Genomic DNA, 8897 nt, shown 5'->3' with positions numbered 1-8897 from the left:
CTCCTGCAGCAGGTTTGGCACCTAGCGGTGCTTCCAGGACGTAATTCTTCTGTACAGCAATGAGGATAATCCTCAAGCTACGGACCCAGTCCGTGTAATTGCTACCATCATCTTTCAACTTTGCTTTCTCAAGGAACGCATTAAAATTCAACGGAACAACAGCACGAGCCATCTATCTACAACAACATAGACATGCAAAATACTATCAGGTACTAAGTTCATGATAAATTTAAGTTCAATTAATCATATTACTTAAGAACTCCCACTTAGATAGACATCCCTCTAATCATCTAAGTGATCACATGATCCAAATCAACTAAACCATAACCGATCATCACGTGAAATGGAGTAGTTTTCAATGGTGAACATCACTATGTTGATCATATCTACTATATGATTCACGCTCGACATTTCGGTCTCAGTGTTCCGAGGCCATATCTGCATATGCTAGGCTCGTCAAGTTTAACCTGAGTATTCTGCGTGTGCAAAACTGGCTTGCACCCGTTGTAGATGGACGTAGAGCTTATCACACCCGATCATCACGTGGTGTCTGGGCACGACGAACTTTGGCAACGGTGCATACTCAGGGAGAACACTTTTATCTTGAAATTTAGTGAGAGATCATCTTATAATGCTACCGTCAATCAAAGCAAGATAAGATGCATAAAAGATAAACATCACATGCAATTAATATAAGTGATATGATATGGCCATCATCATCTTGTGCTTGTGATCTCCATCTCCGAAGCACCATCATGATCACCATCGTCACCGGCGCGACACCTTGATCTCCATCGTAGCATCGTTGTCGTCTCGCCAACTATTGCTTCTACGACTATCGCTACCGCTTAGTGATAAAGTAATGCAATTACAGGGCGATTGCATTGCATACAATAAAGCGTCAACCATATGGCTCCTGCCAGTTGCCAATAACTCGGTTACAAAACATGATCATCTCATAAAATAAAATATAGCATCATGCCTTGACCATATCACATCACAACATGCCCTGCAAAAACAAGTTAGACGTCCTCTACTTGGTTGTTGCATGTTTTACGTGGCTTCTACGGCTGAGCAAGAACCGTTCTTACCTACGCATCAAAACCACAAGGATAGTTCGTCAAGTTAGTGTTGTTTTAACCTTCTCAAGGACCGGGCGTAGCCACACTCAGTTCAACTAAAGTTGCAGAAACTGAAACCCGCTAGTCACCTGTGTGCATAGCACGGCGGTAAAACCAGTCTCGCGTAAGCGTACGCGTAATGTCGGTCCGGGCCGCTTCATCCAACAATACCGCCGAACCAAAGTGTGACATGCTGGTAAGTAGTATGACTTGTATCGCCCACAACTCACTTGTGTTCTACTCGTGCATACAACATCAACGCATAAAACCAGGCTCGGATGCCACTGTTGGGGAACATAGTAATTTCAAAAAAATTCCTACGCACACGCAAGATCATGGTGATGCATAGCAACGAGAGGGGAGAGTGTGTCCATGTACCCTCATAGACCGAAAGCGGAAGCGTTAGCACAACGCGGTTGATGTAGTCGTACGTCTTCACGATCCAACCGATCAAGTACCGAATGCACGGCACCTCCGAGTTCAGCACACGTTCAACTCGATGACGTCCCTCAAACTCCGATCCAGTCGAGCTTTTGAGGGAGAGTTCCGTCAGCACGACGGCGTGGTGACGATGATGATGTTCTACCGACGCAGGGCTTCGCCTAAGCACCGCGACGATATTATCGAGGTGGATTATGGTGGAGGGGGGCACCGCACACGGCTAAGAGATCCAAGGGATCAATTGTTGTGTCTCTAGGGGGTGCCTCCCTCCCCGTATATAAAGGAGTGGAGGAGGGGGAGGGGGCCGGCCACCCTTGGCGCGCCCCATGAGGAGTCATACTCCCACCGGGAGTAGGACTCCCCCCTTCCATGTTGGAGTAGGAGAGGAGAGGGAAGGAGAGAGAGGGGGAAAGGAAAGGGGGGAACCGCCCCCCCCTCCTTGTCCAATTCGGACTTGGGGGAGCGGCGCGCGGCTGCCCCTTGGCCGCCTCTCCTATTCCACCACTTGGGCCCATGAGGCCCAATAACCTCCGGGGGGTTCCGGTAACCCCCCGGTACTCTGGTATATATCCGATAACCCCCGAAACCATTCCGGTGTTCGAATATAGTCGTCCAATATATCAATCTTCATGTCTCGACCATTTCGAGACTCCTCGTTATGTCCGTGATCACATCCGGGACTCCGAACTACCTTCGGTACATCAAAACACATAAACTCATAATATAACTGTCATCGAACTTTAAGCGTGCGGACCCTACGGGTTCGAGAACTATGTAGACATGACCGAGACACGTCTCCGGTCAATAACCAATAGCGGAACCTGGATGCTCATATTGGCTCCCACATATTCTACGAAGATCTTTATCGGTCAAACCGCATAACAACATACGTTGTTCCCTTTGTCATCGGTATGTTACTTGCCCGAGATTCGATCGTCGGTATCTCAATACCTAGTTCAATCTCGTTACCGGCAAGTCTCTTTACTCGTTCCGTAATACATCATCCTGCAACTAACTCATTAGTTGCAATGCTTGCAAGGCTTATAGTGATGTGCATTACCGAGTGGGCCCAGAGATACCTCTCCGACAATCGGAGTGACAAATCCTAATCTCGAAATACGCCAACCCAACAAGTACCTTCGGAGACACCTGTAGAGCACCTTTATAATCACCCAGTTATGTTGTGACGTTTGGTAGCACACAAAGTGTTCCTCCGGTAAACGGGAGTTGCATAATCTCATAGTCATAGGAACATGTATAAGTCATGAAGCAAGCAATAGCAACATACTAAACGATCAAGTGCTAAGCTAACGGAATGGATCAAGTCAATCACATCATTCTCCTAATGATGTTATCCCATTAATCAAATGACAACTCATGTCTATGGTTAGGAAACATAACCATCTTTGATTAACGAGCTAGTCAAGTAGAGGCATACTAGTGACACTCTGTTTGTCTATGTATTCACACATGTATTATGTTTCCGGTTAATACAATTCTAGCATGAATAATAAACATTTATCACGATATAAGGAAATAAATAATAACTTTATTATTGCCTCTAGGGCATATTTCCTTCAAGGTAGGTATGGTGGCTGTTTTGAGGAAGGTATATGGTGGGTGTATGATACCGGCGAAAGGTGCGCGGTATTAGAGAGGCTAGCAATGGTGGAAGGATGAGAGTGCGTATAATCCGTGGACTCAACATTAGTCATAAAGAACTCATATACTTGTTGCAAAAATCTATTAGTTATCGAAACAAAGTATTACGCACATGCTCCTAGGGGGATAGATTGGTAGGAAAAGACCATCGCTCGTCCCCGACCGCCACTCATAAGGAAGACAATCAATAAATAAATCATGCTCCGACTTCATCACATAACGGTTCACCATACGTGCATGCTACGGGAATCACAAACTTTAACGCAAGTATTTCTCAAATTCAAAACTACTCAACTAGCATGACTCTAATATTACCATCTTCATATCTCAAAACAATTATCAAGCATCAAATTTCTCATAGTATTCAACACACTCATAAGAGAATTTTTTTTACTAATCTTGAATGCCTATCATGATTAAAGCAAATTACCACGCTGTTTTGTAGGACTCTCAAAATAATCTAAGTGAAGCATGAGAGAATAATAGTTTCTATAAAACAAATCCACCACCGTGCTCTAAAAGATATAAGTGAAGCACTAGAGCAAAAACTATATAGCTCAAAAGATATAAGTGAAGCACATAGAGTATTCTAACAATTTCCGAATCAAGTGTGTCTCTCTCAAAAGGTGTGTATAGAAAGGATGATTGTGGCAACCTAACAAATAGAGACTCAAATAATACAAGACGCTCCAAGCAAAACACATATCATGTGGTGAATAAAAATATAGCTCCAAGTAAATTTACCGATGGATGAGGACGAAAGAGGGGATGCCTTCCGGGGCATCCCCAAGCTTTGGCTTTTAGGTGTCCTTAGATTATCTTGGGGTGCCATGGGCATCCCCAAGATTAGGCTCTTGCCACTCCTTGTTCCATACTCCATCAAATCTTTACCCAAAACTTGAAAACTTCGCAACACAAAACTTAACAGAAAATCTCGTGAGCTCCGTTAGCGAAAGAAAACAAAACACCACTTCAAGGTACTGTAATGAACTCATTCTTTATTTATATTGGTGGTAAACCTACTGTATTCCAACTTCTCTATGGTTTATAAACTATTTTACTAGCCATAGATTCATCAAAATAAGCAAACAACACACGAAAAACAGAATCTGTCAAAAACAGAACAGTCTGTAGTAATCTGTAACTAACGCAAACTTCTGGAACTCTAAAAATTCAGCCAAAATAGGAAGACCTAAATAAATTTTTTATTGATCTTCTGCAATTGGAATCAATATCATATCACGTTCTGGTAATTTTTAACAATTGTTTTCGTGAACAGAAAGTTTCTGGAATTTTCAGCAAGATCAAATAACTATCATCCAAGAAGATCCTATAGGTTTAACTTGGCACAAACACTAATTAAAACATAAAAACTAATCTAACCAGAGGCTAGATCAAATATTTATTCCTAAACAGAAGCAAAAAGCAAAAAAACTAAAATAAAAGATAAAGATTTCTACAACCATATTTTCCTCTCTCATAATAATTACTTGTAGGATCATAGGCAAGTTCAACAAAATAGCTATCACATAACATATTCTCAACACGATCCACATGCATGCAAAGTTGACACTCTTCCAAAATAGTGGGATTAACATTAACTAAAGTCATGACCTCTCCAAACCCACTTTTATCAAAAACTTCATAAGATTGAACATTCTCCAAATATGTGGGATCTAAAGTTGACACTGTCCCAAACCCACTTTCAATAATATTGCAAACACTATTATCAATCTCATATTCATCATGGGGATTACATAAATTTTCAAGATCACAAGAAGAATCACCCCAATCATGATCATTGCAACAAATAGTAGTCATAGCAAAACTAGCATCCCCAAGCTTAGGGTTTTGCATATTATTAGCACAACTGACATTAATAGAATTTATAATAACATCATTGCAATCATGCTTTTTATTCAAAGATCTATTGTGAATCACTTCATAAGTTTCTTCTTTCAACACTTCATCACAATTTTCAGATTCACAAATTTCAAGCAAAACCTCATAAAGATAATCTAGTGCACAAAACTCACTAGCAATAGGCTCATTATAATTGGGTCTCTTAAAAAGATTAGCAAGTGGATGAGGATCCATAAACTTTTAGCAAGCGAAGATGCAAGCAAAAAGAAGGCACATGGTAACACGAGCAAACAGAAGGACGAACGGAAGAGGGGCAAATAAAACGGCAAGGGTGAAGTGGGGGAGAAGAAAATGAGAGGCAAATGGCAAATAATGTAATGCGAGGGATAAGGGTTTGTGATGGGTACTTGGTATGCCTTGACTTTTGCGTAGACTCCCCGGCAACGGCGCCAGAAATCCTTCTTGCTACCTCTTGAGCACTGCGTTGGTTTTTCCCTTGAAGAGGAAAGGGTGATGCAGTAAACTAGCGTAAGTATTTCCCTCAGTTTTTGAGAACCAAGGTATCAATCCAGTAGGAGACCACGCTCAATTCCATCGCACCTACCCAAACAAATAAGAACCTCGCAACCAACGCAATAAAGGGGTTGTCAATCCCTTCACGGTCACTTACGAGAGTGAGATCTGATAGATATGATAAGATAATATTTTTGGTATTTTTATGATAAGGAGAAATAAAGATGCAAAGTAAAATAAAAGGTCAATAGAATAGCTAAGTGTTGGAAGATTAATATGATGGAAAATAGACCTGGGGGCCATAGGTTTCACTAGTGGCTTCTCTCAAGAGCATAAGTATTACGGTGGGTGAACAAATTACTGTCGAGCAATTGATAGAATTGAGCATACTTATGAGAATATCTAGGTATGATCATGTATATAGGCATCACGTCTGTGACAAGTAGACCGACTCCTGCCTACATCTACTACTATTACTCCACACATCGACCGCTATCCAGCATGCATCTAGAGTATTAAGTTCATAAGAACAGAGTAATGCTTTAAGTATGATGACATGATGTAGAGGGATAAACTCATGCAATATGATATAAACCCCATCTTGTTATCCTCGATGGCAACAATACAATACGTATCGTTTCCCCTACTGTCACTGGGATCGAGCACCGCAAGATTGAACCCAAAGCTAAGCACTTCTCCCATTGCAAGAAAGATCAATCTAGTAGGCCAAACCAAACTGATAATTCGAAGAGACTTGCAAAGATAACCAATCATACATAAAAGAATTCAGAGAAGATTCAAATATTGTTCATAGATAATCTTGATCATAAACCCACAATTCATCGGTCCCGACAAACACACCGCAAAAGAAGATTACATCGAATAGATCTCCACGAGAATCGCGGAGAACTTTGCATTGAGATCCAAAGAGAGAGAAGAAGCCATCTAGCTAATAACTATGGACCCGAAGGTGTGAGGTAAACTACTCACACATCATCGGAAAGGCTATGGTGTTGATGTAGAAGCCCTCCGTGATCAATGCCCCCTCCGGCAGGACGCCGGAAAGGCCCCAAGATGGGATCTCACGGGTACAGAAGGTTGCGGAGGTGGAATTAGGTTTTCGTGGATGCCTCTGTTGGTTTGGGGGTACGCAAGTATATATAGGAGGAAGAAGTACGTCGGTGGAGCAACGTGGGCCCCATGAGGGTGGAGGGCATGCCTGGGGGGGTAGGCGCGCCCCACTACCTCGTGCTCTCCTTGTTGCTTTCTTGACGTGGACTCCAAGTCCTCTGGATCACGTTTGTTCCGAAAATCATGTTCCCGAAGGTTTCATTCCGTTTGGACTCCGTTTGATATTCTTTTTCTGCGAAACACTGAAATAGGCAAAAAAACAGCAATTTGGGCTGGGCCTCCGGTTAATAGGTTAGTCCCAAAAATAATATAAAAGTGTATAAATAAGCCCATTAAACATCCAAAACAGAATATATAATAGCATGGAACAATCAAAACTTATAGATACGTTGGAGACGTATCACCCAACAGTAATTTTTTTACTTACCATATGTTATGTTCATGAGAGAAGCCTCTAGTGAAAACTATGGCCCTCGGGTATATCTTTATCATATATTAAAATCCAAAAATACCTTGCTGCAATTTATTTACCGTTATTTTATTTTGTGTTTTTGTACCTATCTATCACTATGATATTTGATCATTGCAATTAACTGCCAAGGGATTGACAAACCCTTGTTTGCGTTGAGTGCAAGCATTTGTTCTTTTGTGTGTAGGTGTTGTTCACGAGGTCTTGCGTGGTTCTCCTACTGGATTGATAACCTTGGTATAACTGAGGAAAATACTTATCTCTATTGTACTGCATCATCCTCTCCTCTTCGAGGAAATCCCAACGCAGCTTACAAGTAGCAATCCTTCATCTCACAATCCGTCTTAAGATGGCCATGTGCTTTGTCATTACGGGAGTAATCACTTTGTATGACAAACACACATGGATAATCATCACTGTAGGAGTAATCCTTGTGTGCACGGAACTCACTATACGTCGGTCGTACCAAATGTACCGACAACAATAAGTCGTATGGTGACTTACCGATTTTACACAATGTATGTTACATTTTGCATTTTGATTCGGAAGTGAGATTCCATCAGGATCCATCTATATCTAAATCTAGTGATCCGCATGCATATGTAATCAGCACATCAACTGCATAGATAGATGATTTTGTACTGCCAATGATATAAGTTATCAGAAAGAGATTCCACCTCAGCATCTGCGCAAACCTTGTGCTACAATACTTGCTCTATGTTTCACCACCTCGTTGTTCTCATTTTGTTTCCAGAAGAAAACTGGTGTAGGTACTACTATGTGAATACCATCCCTTTATTGAGTAAGATTATTTCTACCTAGATTATACCCTTTGTTCGAGTTCAGTCCGAGTGTTATTCACACTTTTCCATGGCCATGGTCTTTGGATCTGAATCATTGCAAAGTTGTTTGCAATCTAGTTGAGAAATGTATGTCGACAAATTGTAGACTTTCGATTATATGTTTGTCTAGAATTTATATATCAATATATAGTTGATGGAAATATCGTTACCCATGGTGACTACTTGCGATTTCCCAATGCGGGAGTCGGGTATTTCGATGTCCCGGTCATTGTGTGCACTATGACTTGGGTTGGTGGAGGTTTCCCATCCGTTGTGTATACTGCCCATTAGGTGTCTGTCAGCATCAAGTTGACTTACATTTACTGATTCATAGGCCTTGATATCCTTGCTTGTGAGCAGCTGAATCCTGATGCATACTTCTCCCCCTGTTGCTTTGTACGGAGAGTTGAGTGATTTTAGTTGGTATCTCCACTCTTTCAGGCATATTTTTGCAGGATTGTAGGATTGTCTGACACCTTTATAGTCAGTAAATAAAGCTGGCATGTTATTTGCAATGTGTTGCAAATCTTATGAACGCATTCTTCAGATCTTTGAGTATGTGGATTTGAGGCAGAAATGTGTTAAACATTCCACTAATTTCCTGGCATTGTTTATGGTACTTGAAATCTCCCCCTAATGCCTAAAAATGTTCCTTACCGAATCTGCATACTGGCCTTCAGTAACTCCCCATGTGAGGGGCTTGAGGTATTGACGGTAACACATTTATTCCTTACATAGATCTCAAATGTATGTTGAGGGGCCAATGATGTATGCCAGGGTGGTGATATCGGTGTGTAACTGAATTACCATGGATGGGAAATTGCTAAAGGAAAATGAAACTGTAGTTAATGAAGA

Source organism: Aegilops tauschii, chromosome 1 (genome assembly GCF_002575655.3).
Source record: "Aegilops tauschii subsp. strangulata cultivar AL8/78 chromosome 1, Aet v6.0, whole genome shotgun sequence".
NCBI lineage: Eukaryota > Viridiplantae > Streptophyta > Magnoliopsida > Poales > Poaceae > Aegilops > Aegilops tauschii.
Note: the sequence above shows the minus strand (reverse complement) of the source record.